Source organism: Salvelinus namaycush, unplaced genomic scaffold (assembly GCF_016432855.1).
Source record: "Salvelinus namaycush isolate Seneca unplaced genomic scaffold, SaNama_1.0 Scaffold3130, whole genome shotgun sequence".
Classification (NCBI taxonomy): Eukaryota; Metazoa; Chordata; class Actinopteri; order Salmoniformes; family Salmonidae; genus Salvelinus; species Salvelinus namaycush.
The window spans coordinates 1-14,506 of NW_024060043.1; the positions used below are offsets into that span (position 1 = coordinate 1).

The 14,506-nt window shown below is 41.9% G+C and overlaps 1 non-coding gene and 3 pseudogenes across 1 annotated transcript; all 4 read left to right on the forward strand.

Moving 5' to 3' along the window:
- Positions 1–1,528: 1,528 nt before the first annotated feature.
- LOC120039955 lies at positions 1,529–1,678 on the forward strand (annotated as a pseudogene).
- A 678-nt stretch (positions 1,679–2,356) lies between these two features.
- LOC120039952 lies at positions 2,357–2,475 on the forward strand. Its single transcript, XR_005475553.1, has one exon. It is a non-coding gene; the product is annotated as a 5S ribosomal RNA (ribosomal RNA).
- Positions 2,476–3,174: 699 nt separating this feature from the next.
- Positions 3,175–3,324, forward strand: LOC120039954 (annotated as a pseudogene).
- A 7,022-nt stretch (positions 3,325–10,346) lies between these two features.
- LOC120039956 lies at positions 10,347–10,496 on the forward strand (annotated as a pseudogene).
- Positions 10,497–14,506: the final 4,010 nt, after the last annotated feature.

Consider the following 14,506-nt stretch of genomic DNA (forward strand, 5'->3'; position numbering starts at 1 on the left):
TCTTAAAATACACAGCGTACACTAATTGAAAGAACACAGATCCTGTGAATCCAGACAATATTTCAGATTTTCTAAGTGTCTTACAGCGAAAACACAATAAATCGTTATATTACCATAGCACATGTGCAAACATTACCCCAGCATTGATTCACGGCAAAAAGAGCGATAGCATTATCACCACCAAAATGTATTAATTTTTTCACTAACCTTCTCAGAATTCTTCAGATGACACTCCTGTAACATCATATTACAACATACATATAGAGTTTGTTCGAAAATGTGCATATTTAGCCACCAAATCATGGTTAGACAATGAGAAAAAGTAGCCCAGCTGGCCAGAAAATGTCGTGCGCCATATTAGACAGTGATCTAGTCTTATACATAAATACTCATAAACTTGACTAAAAATACAGGGTGGACAGCGATTGATAGACAATTTAATTCTTAATACAATCGCTGAATTACATTTTTTAAATTATCCTTACTTTTCAATACAGGTTGCGCCAAGCGAAGCTATACCAAACAAAATGGCGGCATAAGCGTTTAACATTTTTCGACAGAAACACGATTTATCATCATAAATTGTTCTTACTATGAGCTGTTCTTCCATCAGAATCTTGGGCAATGAATCCTTTCTCCGGTCTAATCGTCTTTTGGTCGAAAGATCTCCTCTTGTCCGGTCGAAATGGTCACTAACGTTCACCATGCACTCGAAAAGTGCCCAGCGCTTCAAAGTGTATTACACAGAAATGCCATAAAATCGCCCTAAACGGATATAAATTGCTATAAAACGGTTCAAATTAACTACCTTATGATGTTTTTAACACCTATAACGAGTAACAACATGACCGGAGAAATATTACTGGCTAAACAACAGGTTGGAAGGAGGCGAGTCCGACGTCCTTCGTGCGTCAGGCGCAGGCAGCAAAAGAAAGCTACTTCCGGTATTTGGTGTTTTATACAGGCCCTGATTGCGCAATCGACTCCATTCAAAGCGTTACCACGTACTGACATCCAGGGGAAGACGTAAGCAGTGTTTGTATCCTCATAGCATTTACAGGGACCTTAAAACCGACCCCAGATCAGGGGCCAAGATTTCTGAAATCTGACTCCCTGTCAGGAAAAGTGCTGTAGAAGGAGTTCTGTTTCACTCAGAGACAAAATTCCAACGGCTATAGAAACTAGAGAGTGTTTTCTATCCAATAATAATAATAATATGCATATTGTACGAGCAAGAATTGAGTACGAGGCCGTTTGAAATGGGCACGATTTAGCTGGCTACTCAGTAACGCCCCCTGCAGCCATAAGAAGTTAAAAAGTAATTGGTGATTTTTTCGACAGTGTTGCATGATGGGAATCTAGTGGTTCACTGATATAATCTAGTAAACAAAATAAACTACTTTTTCACTACTCTGTGTGCAAGTGCATTCCTAAACGGCATTTAACGCAGGTCGATGTGATATGATATTATCAGAACACAAAGTGGTTACCGTTAGCGGAAAATGTTGGCACTGGAGAGACTTTTCCTCCACTAAGCAGAAGAGATACCGTGATCAAGAAGGTGGATCACCTGCTGTGGGGCTCAGCTATTGCACTCTGGCTGTGCTGACCCCTTGCGAATTTTCCAAATGTGGTAATCTTGATTGCAAAATTTATGGTAGTGCTCGTTTGCGCTTTACCCTGATGTCTTTGTTAATGAAAAAATGTTGCTTGGCGGCAGGCTTAAGGATGACTTTAGTCAACTGACTGTGCTTATGGAGATCTTTGAAGTCAGTTGTGAAGGAGACTTTGTGGACCAATCGAAAGGTGGAAACATTTGTTTGTAGCAAAATATTGTTGGCATTTTGTCAAAACATTATGTTGCGAAATGCAGCATTGTATTTATGCCACGCTGGTACTTCAATCAGGAGATAGTTGAGAAGCCACTCTAACCCCCCCCCCCCCCCCGGTCATGATGTGTCATGCGCTTCCAATATGAAATTGTCCATACATGCGTTCCTCCTTAGCACAGAACAATGCAATAGGTTTTCAACATCCAGAGCTTTTGTGTATTTATTGTGGCTAGTAGGATAGCTGCATGGGAAACTGTTGCTGATGATGTATTTGTCAGAAGTCATTGTATTTGTCCGTTTTTTCCCACAAGGTTGAAATATGTGCACTCGCTTAGAAATGTTTGCAAGGTTTGTTTGTATTTCATCCAACTATCTGTGCTAAAAAGTGATGGCTACAGTATATGTAATTTCTTCCACTTTTTGAGTGAGCCAAAGTTCAAGCTGCTTATCTAATTGGTGAGAATGCAATGTCTGTTTATCAGACTCACTTTGACTTTATATGGTGTGCCAAGAGATGCAACATCGCTTACGGCCATACCAGTCTGAATACGCCCGATCTCGTCTGATCTCGGAAGCTAAGCAGGGTCGGGCCTGGTTAGTACTTGGATGGGAGACCGCCTGGGAATACCAGGTGCTGTAAGCCTTTTGTCCACTAGGGGGTGTGGCATTATTTCATCAGCAACACTGCCTTGTAGTAAGCATTTGATGCTGAATTGACTAAATGCAGCTTCTATGGGCTAGTCTCCCCTGCCCTTTTAATACGATCAAAGTTCCTTGTGTTGTCAGGGAGCAACTGCCTTTTATTTATAAGACAAATAAGAATATTGTTACTGAATGCAGCTTGTGTGTGCTCTGTGCTCCCTCGCCCTGTTCAAATGATCAAAGGAAATAATGCTGGTGAGGAGTGGAACTGGACTGGTGTCTGATGGCCCTGTGTTTTCCATGTTGGAATTACAACCCTTCTTTTATGGAGTAAATCAAAAGCACAAGAGAATCTGAGATGTTATCGATAATAAATCAATTGGTTTCATGCATTTGTCTGTGTGTGTGTGTGTGTGTGTGTGTCTGAATGTGATTGTATTTCGTCATATCGCAAACATTTGTGATATCAGATAGGTTAAGATATTAAAAAGTAATTGGTGATTTTTTCGACAGTGTTGCATGATGGGAATCTAGTGGTTCACTGATATAATCTAGTAAACAAAATAAACTACTTTTTCACTACTCTGTGTGCAAGTGCATTCCTAAACGGCATTTAACGCAGGTCGATGTGATATGATATTATCAGAACACAAAGTGGTTACCGTTAGCGGAAAATGTTGGCACTGGAGAGACTTGCCCTCCACTAAGCAGAAGAGATACCGTGATCAAGAAGCTGGTTCACCCGGGGTGGGGCTCAGCCATTCCACTCTGGCTGTGCTGACCCCTTGTAAATTTTCCAAATGTGGGAATCTCATTTGCAAAATTTATGGTAGTGCTCGTTTGCGCTTTACCCTGATGTCTTTGTTAATGATAAACCGTTGCTTGGCGGCAGGCTTAAGGATGACTTGAGTCAACTGACTGTGCTTATGGAGATCTTTGAAGTCAGTTGTGAAGGAGACTTTGTGGACCAATCGAAAGGTGGAAACATTTGTTTGTAGCAAAGTATTGTTGGCATTTTGTCGAAACATTATGTTGCGAAATGCAGCATTGTATTTATGCCACGCTGGTACTTCAATCAGGAGATAGTTGAGAAGCCACTCTAACCCCCCCCGGTCATGATGTGTCATGCGCTTCCAATATGAAATTGTCCATACATGCGTTCCTCCTTAGCACAGAACAATGCAATAGGTTTTCAACATCCAGAGCTTTTGTGTATTTATTGTGGCTAGTAGGATAGCTGCATGGGAAACTGTTGCTGATGATGTATTTGTCAGAAGTCATTGTATTTGTCCGTTTTTTCCCACAAGGCTGAAATATGTGCCCTCGCTTAGAAATGTTTGCAAGGTTTGTTTGTATTTCATCCAACTATCTGTGCTAAAAAGTGATGGCTACAGTATATGTAATTTCTTCCACTTTTTGAGTGAGCCAAAGTTCAAGCTGCTTATCTAATTGGTGAGAATGCAATGTCTGTTTATCAGACTCACTTTGACTTTATATGGTGTGCCAAGAGATGTACCTTCGCTTACGGCCATACCAGCCTGAATACGCACCTGTTGTTGGGTAATTGACACAGGTGTGAGTGATTGCGCTGAGTCTGAGTGTTTGCTCCAGAGAGTTTGTGTTTGAGTTTTTGGGCTTTTTGAAGTACAATCTCCTTTTTGTGAATTGATTAAGTTTGAGTTATAGTTTGGGGTTGTTCCCCGACAGCATATTGCTGTTTGGGGGACTTTCCTCCTGTCGTTTTTGAGGATGGATACAATGGCTTGGACCCACGCTGGTAAAAAGATGACGAACAAAGGAAACATGGAAAATGGCGCTACAACAAGACAGAAGCAAAAGTATGAAAAGAATTTAACAGTGGCTGTGGAAATTATGGGAGAGGAGAAAATTACAATGATGGAGCTATTGAGAGGGATTAAAGAAGTTTGTGGACTGGTCTGCGGATGTCGGGTCAAAGATGAAAAACGATATGAAGTGACGCTATCAAGTGCGAGAGGGAAGGAAAAACTGATGGATGGATTTAAAATCCGGAGCTGTCGAATCATGGGAAAGGATCTTTCGCTGGATGAGATGGTTGTATCCTTCTTAAACCTCCCAGTATATATTACAGACGAGGACATCACAGAACGGCTAAGAGCATGGGGTGTGTCTGCTGTATCACCGGTGAAAAGGCGCTACTGGCCAGGGACGGAAGTTGCCGATGGGACGCGCTTCTGCAAAGTAAAGTTCACAGACACTGTGCGCTCGCTGCCATATTCGGCCAAATTTGAAACGATGGAAGGGGCTGAGTATTTTAGAGTAATACACGATCGTCAGGTGAAGGTCTGTAGGCTGTGTATCCAGCCAGGGCACGTGCTACGTGAGTGCCCTGATTTCGCATGTCATAAGTGTGGTGAGCAGGGGCATTACGCACGAGAGTGCAATGGGAGAAGAGAGCGCGGTTGTGTTGGATGCGGGAGGAGTGTTGCGCAGTGCTCATGTTCCCATGGTGAAGATGCTCATGACTTGGCATCACAGGTCTTCAGCGGAAATAGTGTCATGGAGGAGAGCGAGATGGAAGGAACGGGGGATGAGATCGGCATGAGCGAGCAGTCCCAGGGAGAGAGGGAGGGAGAAGAAGACCAGAGGCAGTCGGAGGATGAAGCAGAGACGGGGCCTTGTCCTGTAGGAAAGGAGGCATTAAAGGATGGAGGGATAAGTTCAAGCCTGGATGATGTGGAGTTGGAGGGCGTTCCTCGTGGAGAGGGGGGGGTAGAGTGGTTTGAAAAAGAAGCACATGGAGAGGCATTGGCTTCGGGTTCTGCAGGTGAAGTGGAGATCCCGAATGTGTCTGAAGTCCAGGGAGGCTACTCTAGGGAGGTGGATCCTGCAAGGGATGACTCTTACAAACGAAAAGGGTCGGAAGAAGAGCTGACGGAGGAAGAGAAGGAGCACATACAATCTCTGCGGAGGGATAGTAAAAGGAACATGATAACCAAGAAAAAAAAAAAGGTAAAAGATCAATCAGGAAGGACTGGATTCATCCCCTCCTCTTTATATTCATAATGGTGAGAGTTGTATCTATCAACACTAATGGACTTCGTAGCAAAGAAAAGCTAGAGCTAGTGTTGGAAGCCTTCTCTGCGGACATACTATGTCTTCAGGAGACTCATTGGACTGAGCCGTATATGGACAATGTAAGGCAGAGATGGAATGGACAAATATACGTAAGTAATGGTACTGTGCGGGCATGTGGGGTAGCTATTTTGGTAAAACATAATGTTGTGTCTAATATAAATTTGTTATGTGCTGACACTGTGGGTCGAATGGTGGGAGTGGGTTTCACTTATCAAGATGTAGAGTACTCGTTATACAATGTGTATGCTCCTAATAAAGAAATTGAGAGGAGGGTTATGTTTATGTCAATGGGGGGATTATGTGGGAAGAACTGTCTGCTTGTGGGAGATTTTAATGTATGGATGGATAGGCTAGATGCCTCAAGTAGCGCACATTTTGGCTCTGACTCATCTAGGGGAGCGCTAGTAAGGCTAATGCGGGATGAGGATTGGGTGGATATATGGAGGGAGAGGAATCCAGATAAGCGGGTGTTCTCTCGAAGACAAGTGGTGAGGGGTGAGCTCAAGCAGTCACGTATAGATTTGTGTCTCGCTCATAGAGAGGTTGCGCACTTGGTTGCGGGGGTAGAGTATTCTCAGACATTTTTTAGTGACCATGATGCTCTGCTTTTCCGGCTGGGTGCATCAGGGGAGGGGAGGGGGGGGGGGGGTTTGTGGTGTCTTAATGCCAGTCTGCTGAAGGATGAGGGGTTTAAGGCAGCAGTGAAAGAGTGTGTGAAAGACGCCGTGTCAGATCCTCTATTTGAGTCTGATGTGAGTGTGTGGTGGGAAGGATTAAAAGGGGAGTTCAAGAGGCTGGCAATATCTAGTGCAAGACAGGCAAATGTGTTAAGGAGGAGGGAGGAGAGGATTCTTAAATCCCGCCTGTTATTGGAATTAGAAAAGGTAGAAAACTGTCCAGGCTATGATGTTACAGAGTACCTGAGGGTGAGGGAGGAGTTGAGGGTAGTAGAGAGGCACAGGTGTATGGGGGCAGTGGTGAGGAGTAGAGCACAGTATGTGGTGGATGGGGAGAAGAATACTGCTTTTTTCCTGGGGTTAGAAAGGAGGATGCAGGAAAGGAGTTTTCTAACGGAGCTGTTAAATGAGAGAGGGGAGAGGGTGACAGATCTGGAAGGAATTTTAAATACAGTGCATTCCTTTTATAAGGGCTTATTTACGTCGGGCGGGGTAGATGAAGTGAGTATGAGAAGAGTGCTAGAAGCAGTGGAGGCTAGGGTGTCGACTGAGGATGCAGAGATGTGTGATGCTGATTTTACATTGGCAGAGATTAAAGCTGCTATCTTGGGCCTGAACTTAAATAAGAGCCCGGGTTCAGATGGTCTGACTGCAGAATTTTACCGAGAGTTTAGGGACATACTGGCCCCACTGATGCTGCGTGTGTATGTGTGTATGGAGGAGAAGAGGGTGGTCCCTGAATCTTTAGCTATGGGTGTGTTGACTATGTTATATAAAGGGAAGGGGAGCAGACTGAAATTAGAGAACTACAGACCAATAACCCTTTTGAACTCAGACAATAAGGTGCTAGCTAAGATAATGGCAAATAGGTTGAATAAGGTGATGGGAAGCATCATAGCACCTACTCAGGCCTATGGAGTTCCAGGGCGGGATGTAGTGGACACCCTCTGCACTATCCGAGATGTAGTGAAGCAGATGCAGGAAGTGGGAGGGGCGGTGCTCTGTCTAGATCTGAATAAAGCTTTTGATCGGGTGGAGCATCGGTTCCTATTAGAGGCTTTGGCAAGATTTGGGTTCGGGCCTCGTCTTAAAGAATGGGTGAAGCTTTTGTATGGGTCAGCTTGCAGTGTCGTTAAATGTAATGGTGTGCTAACTGATTCCTTTCCCCTGGGCAGGTCTGTTAGGCAGGGTTGTCCATTGTCTGCATTGCTATACAGCATCTCAGTAGAGCCTTTAGCGGCGTTTGTAAAGCGTGATGGGGGGAGGCGTCAGTGTAATGCACCATTATGCTGATGATACCACATGTACTGTGCGGGATGGAGAGAGTGTGAATTGTCTGATGAAGTGTTTTGATGTGTATGGGAGAGCTTCTGGGGCTAAGGTGAATGTAGAAAAGTCACAAATGTTATGTGCTGATGATAATGTTATAAGTACATGTAACATTCCTTTTAAGACTGTTAAGGGGCATGTGAGAATTTTAGGTGTGAATATTGGGGTAGATGAGCGGGAGGCGAGGGACTTAACTTGGATAGGGGTGATTAATAAAATAAAGACGACTTTAAATTGTTGGAAACAAAGGAAATTAAAATTGAGGGGGAAAGTGGTGGTGGTGAATGCATTGTTGATGTCCAAATGTGTGTATACCTTAGGGGTTATGGACATGCCGGAATGGGTTGTGAAGGGAATTAATAATTTAGTGTCTGATTTCCTGTGGGGTGGGAAGGGGGTGAAGATTGCTCACGATGTGATGATAGCAAATTATGATAGGGGTGGGTTGAGATTAATAGATCTGGAAGTGAAGTTAAAAGCCATGAGGGTTAAGAGAGTGCAACGGTTTTTGTATGGGGAGGAGGGTCAGGGGTGGAAGGAGTTTTTCAGACATTGGTTGCATAGGAGTGGAGGTTGTGGGGATTACGGGTTGTTAATGTGTTTTAAGCCTAGCATGTATGCAGAGGTGCCTGAGTTTTACCAGGAGGTGTTCAGGGCCTGGGCAGAGTTCTTACCGCAGGTAAGTTATGAGTGTGACTCTATAGGGGTGATTTTGAATATACCAGTTTTTCTGAACCCAATGCTGAAATCAGAGGGAAAGATGATGGAGAGTAAGGTAATAATGAAGGCAGGCATGATAAGAGTGAGGGACTTTAGGTATGAGGTGGTGCCGGGGTTCCTGCCTGATCAGGCGATCGTAGATACTGTCTGGGGTATAGATGAAGATGTCAGAAAAGGGACGGTGTTGCGAATGTATGAGAGGATAAAGGAGTGTGTTCCAGGGGAGTGGGTGAGGCTGCTGGACAATCATTCGAGTAATGGAGTCTTAGAGACCTTGCCTGAGATGAAGGTGAAATGTGGAGAAACCATGCAAGCCTTATCCTCTACTCAGGTGAGGGCCTTATACTGGGCGATTATTACCAGGAAGGTCAGAGCGCCGGCATCGGAGAAAGTGTGGAGGCAAGTTTTTCCAGGGATGGAAGTTGAGACGTTGTGGGAAAACATGGTAGTGAGGCTCAACAGTCTAGAATGTACCCATTTTGACTTTATGTTGAGGCACAACCGTGTTTTTACTAAGGTGGTGTTACATCAGGTAGACAGGTCAGTGTCTCGTGTGTGTGATGTATGTAGAGATGAGGATGAAAATCTGATGCACATGATGTTTGAATGTGTTGATGTGGCTGGGTTTTATGTGAGGTTGAGGGAAATGGGGAGGTACTGGGGAGAAGAGATAATAGGTGGGGTTGATTGGAGGTGGTTGGTATTGTTTGGAGTGGGTCAGCATGTGAGGGGGGTGAATATTGTATTGTTGAATTTTATGCTATCACATGCAAGGTATGCGGTATATTCTAGGAGGAACTTGGCAAGGTTTGAGGGAAAGAGGGTGACAGTGTGGAAGGTATTTGAAGGATTGATAAGGAAGGATGTAGATTTGATGTATAGGTCTAAGCAGGAGGATTTTGAGAAGGTGTTTATGAAGGATTGTGGATTTATTACTGTGGGGGAGGATGGTGGTTTGGTGTATGGGTTTTGATGTGTAAAGTGTTGGAGATATTATTTTTTATTTATTTTTATTTTTATTTTTATTTTTATTTTTTTGTGGAATTTGTCTTAATAAAGTCTTGTATGCATTGGTTGTATAATTCTGGTATTTTAATTTCTTTGGTTTTTTTGATTTGATAGGGGGTGAATTGTTTGCCTGCCTATGTTTAAAAATGTATTGATTGAAATGGTTTTTGCATATTGAATTTGTAAATATTGTAAAACAAGAATTTTTTATAATAAAAAAAAAAAAAAAAAAAAAAAATACGCCCGATCTCGTCTGATCTCGGAAGCTAAGCAGGGTCGGGCCTGGTTAGTACTTGGATGGGAGACCGCCTGGGAATACCAGGTGCTGTAAGCCTTTTGTCCACTAGGGGGTGTGGCATTATTTCATCAGCAACACTGCCTTGTAGTAAGCATTTGATGCTGAATTGACTAAATGCAGCTTCTATGGGCTAGTCTCCCCTGCCCTTTTAATACGATCAAAGTTCCTTGTGTTGTCAGGGAGCAACTGCCTTTTATTTATAAGACAAATAAGAATATTGTTACTGAATGCAGCTTGTGTGTGCTCTGTGCTCCCTCGCCCTGTTCAAATGATCAAAGGAAATAATGCTGGTGAGGAGTGGAACTGGACTGGTGTCTGATGGCCCTGTGTTTTCCATGTTGGAATTACAACCCTTCTTTTATGGAGTAAATCAAAAGCACAAGAGAATCTGAGATGTTATCGATAATAAATCAATTGGTTTCATGCATTTGTCTGTGTGTGTGTGTCTGAATGTGATTGTATTTCGTCATATCGCAAACATTTGTGATATCAGATAGGTTAAGATATTAAAAAGTAATTGGTGATTTTTTCGACAGTGTTGCATGATGGGAATCTAGTGGTTCACTGATATAATCTAGTAAACAAAATAAACTACTTTTTCACTACTCTGTGTGCAAGTGCATTCCTAAACGGCATTTAACGCAGGTCGATGTGATATGATATTATCAGAACACAAAGTGGTTACCGTTAGCGGAAAATGTTGGCACTGGAGAGACTTGCCCTCCACTAAGCAGAAGAGATACCGTGATCAAGAAGCTAGTTCACCCGGTGTGGGGCTCAGCCATTCCACTCTGGCTGTGCTGACCCCTTGCGAATTTTCCAAATGTGGGAATCTCAATTGCAAAATTTATGGTAGTGCTCGTTTGCGCTTTACCCTGATGTCTTTGTTAATGATAAACCGTTGCTTGGCGGCAGGCTTAAGGATGACTTGAGTCAACTGACTGTGCTTATGGAGATCTTTGAAGTCAGTTGTGAAGGAGACTTTGTGGACCAATCGAAAGGTGGAAACATTTGTTTGTAGCAAAATATTGTTGGCATTTTGTCAAAACATTATGTTGCGAAATGCAGCATTGTATTTATGCCACGCTGGTACTTCAATCAGGAGATAGTTGAGAAGCCACTCTAACCCCCCCCCGGTCATGATGTGTCATGCGCTTCCAATATGAAATTGTCCATACATGCGTTCCTCCTTAGCACAGAACAATGCAATAGGTTTTCAACATCCAGAGCTTTTGTGTATTTATTGTGGCTAGTAGGATAGCTGCATGGGAAACTGTTGCTGATGATGTATTTGTCAGAAGTCATTGTATTTGTCCGTTTTTTCCCACAAGGCTGAAATATGTGTCCCTCGCTTAGAAATGTTTGCAAGGTTTGTTTGTATTTCATCCAACTATCTGTGCTAAAAAGTGATGGCTACAGTATATGTAATTTCTTCCACTTTTTGAGTGAGCCAAAGTTCAAGCTGCTTATCTAATTGGTGAGAATGCAATGTCTGTTTATCAGACTCACTTTGACTTTATATGGTGTGCCAAGAGATGCACCTTAGCTTACGGCCATACCAGCCTGAATACGCCCATCCTGATTGGAGAAGTGACGACAGGTGCGAGTGTCTGAGCTGTGAGTGAGTGTTTGCTGGAGAGTGTTTGCTCGAGAGCTATTTTTGTTAATTAATTGGTTTTTGCAATATAATTTATTATTTTCTTCAGTTGAATAGTTTAAAGTTTGGTTAGTCTTCCCCCTTGCAGGTTTTCTGCTTGGGGGAGAGCCTTTTTTGGACCCATTTTTTGATATATTATGACGGACAACATGGCAACGACAAACGGAATGGAAAAGGACAACGAAAATGCGCAACGGAAGAAAAATGAAGATAAAGAAAGAATGAAATATGGAAAAGAATACACGGTGGCAATTGAGTTGGAAGGAGAAGACAAAGTGACGACAATGGAACTACTAAGAGCAATTAAGGAGGTGTGTGGAGAGGTGGTGGGATGCCGAATGAAAGGAGAAAAGAAGTATGAAGTTACGATGAGGAATGAAAAAGGAAAAGAACGGCTAATGGATGGAATACGAATAAAGGACACCAAGATACTGGCGAGAGATATTAATGTGAAGGAAGTGGTGGTGTCGTTCATGAATCTGCCTGTATACATGGAAGACAGTGCTATATTGGGCAAGCTATGTAGCTGGGGTGTATCAGCAGTCTCTGAAATCAGGAGGAGAGTTTGGCCAGGCACCGATATAGCAGATGGCACGAGATACTGCAAAGTCAAATTCACTGATACTGTGAAATCACTGCCGTACTCTACAAAGTTTGATACGCTTGAAGGTGGAGAGTACTTTAGAGTCATGCATGATAAGCAGGTCAGAGTTTGTAGGCTTTGTATTCAGCCTGGGCATATTGTGAAGGACTGCCCTGAATTTAAATGTTATAAGTGCGGGAAGCAAGGGCATTATGCAAGAGAATGTGTAGGTGGAAAGGAAAGGGCATTTTGCGAAGGATGTCGCATGAGAGCTGACGAGTGCAAATGTGGAGAGGTTGTGAATGAGGAGGGGAGCCAGGATCTTTTTGTGGAGGCTGATGTATCACCCCGAGTAGAAGAAGACGATGGAGGAGAAGACGTGGTGGAGGGAGGAGAGACGGAGAAAAGAAGAGGGGAAAAGATGGAACAGAAGACGGAGGAAATAGGAGGCAGTATGGATTCAGAGATAAGAAGAGGGAGTTTTCAGGAGGAGGACGGGAGTGGGATGGGTGGAGGCACTGGGGACTCACAGTTTTTGGGGGGGGCCTCGGGCTATGTGGGTGCTTCGGAAGGAGGTGAAGTGGAGGGGAGTGGGATGCTGACAACTATACAGGAGACGCAAATGGATACAAGCAGCACAACAGGCACAGGAAAGAAGAATTCGAGTTGGTTGGAAGAGATGGATTTAGAGGCAATTTCAGATTCAGAAGACATGGAAAAGATTGATAGAGCAAGGGTAAGCTACAGGAAGAGGAAAGTGGCGCTGGAGGTGAAAAAGGACGAAAAAGGAAGAAAACATGACAAAAGGTAGAGGAAAATGAGAAAATATATTTTCTTATTATTATTTATTGGAATGGTTAATTGTATGTCAATCAATGCGAATGGTTTAAGAACAATGGAAAAATTTCAAAGAATAGTTAAAATGAAGAATTCGGATATTTTATGCCTGCAAGAAACACATTGGGACAATGTATGTATTTTAGAAGTAAAAAAAATATGGAGAGATTTTATTTTTGTTAACAATGGCAGGGGGAATTCAAGTGGGGTTGCTATTTTATTGAGGAAGGATGTGGTGGATAATGTGAAACAGATATATAATGATAATAATGGGAGGATTTTAATTGTAGATTTTGAATATATGAGTAGGGTTTTTAGAATTATAAATATTTATGCGCCTAATACTGAAATAGAGCGCAAAGATTTATTTTTAGAAATAGGAAAATGGTGTGAGGGAAACTGTATTGTAGTTGGGGATTTTAATGTTAAAATGGATAGACTGGATATGACAAGAGGAGCTATTTTTAGAAGTGATGTATCTAGGGGGGTTTTAAAGAAGATGATGATAGAAAAAGGAATGATTGATATATGGAGGGATGAGAATCCGATACAAGAGAGAATTTTCTAGAAGGCAGGTGGTTTTAGGGGAGTTGAAACAGACACGGATAGATCTGGTTTTAGTAAATGAAGGGTTAAGGAATTTTATGAAGGATATTAAGTATATTTTTACAACTTTTAGTGATCATGCTGGGTTAACATTTTCGGTGGGGTTAGATAGGGAGGGGAAAGGGGGGGGAGTGTGGTGTATGAATGCAAGGTATCTAGGTGATGAGGAATATGGAATACAACTTAAATCTTTGATAGAACATGAAATGGAGGATAAGCAAAAAGGGAATGATAAGTGCCAGTGGTGGGAAAATGTTAAGAAAAAAATAAAAGATTTTAGTATTAGATATGCAAGGAAGAAAAGGAGTAGGATGACAAGAGAAGAAAATTATTTAAGAGCAAAATTGAATGAAGAAATGAGGAAATGTGATATTGATCCTATTTATAATATTGAAAGGTTTTTAGATTTAAAGGCACAATTGAGCAAATGTGAAATAGATAAATGTAAGGGGGCATCTATTAGAAGTAGGGCAAAGTATGTTTTAGAAGGGGAGAAATGTACGTCTTTTTTTCTTGGTTTAGAGAAAACTAAACAGACGAAATCATATATTAGTGAGATAGAAAATGTAAAGGGTGAAGTGGTAAATGATTATGTTGAGATATTAGAAACTGTACAGAATTTTTATAAGGATTTATTTAAGAAAGGGGAGGTGGATGAAGAGTGTGTAAAGGAGATTTTAGGTAGTGTGGATGTGCAAATTGGTGTTGAGGAAAAGCAAATATGTGATAGGAAGATAACAGTGGATGAAGTGAAAGATGCAATTAAGGGATTACAAATAAATAAAAGTCCTGGAGTAGATGGACTAATTGCAGAGTTTTACAAAATGTATGAAAGTTTTTTAGCACCGATTTTAATGGAAGTGTATCAATATATGGAAGATAATAATACTGTTTCAGACTCCATGGTGACAGGACTGATATCGGTTTATATAAAAATAAGGGGAGCAAAATGAAATTAGAAAATTATAGGCCAATTAGTTTATTAAATTCAGATTATAAGATTTTAGCTAAGATATTGGCGAATAGGATGAAGATGGTTTTAAATGATATTATAGCACCTACACAAAATTATAGTGTGCCTGGAAGAGACATAGCTGATACCATCATTACACTTAGAGATGTGATAAATAAAATGAATAGCGATAAGAGAGGGGGAATTGTTTTAAGTATAGATTTTAATAAAGCTTTTGACAGGGTGGA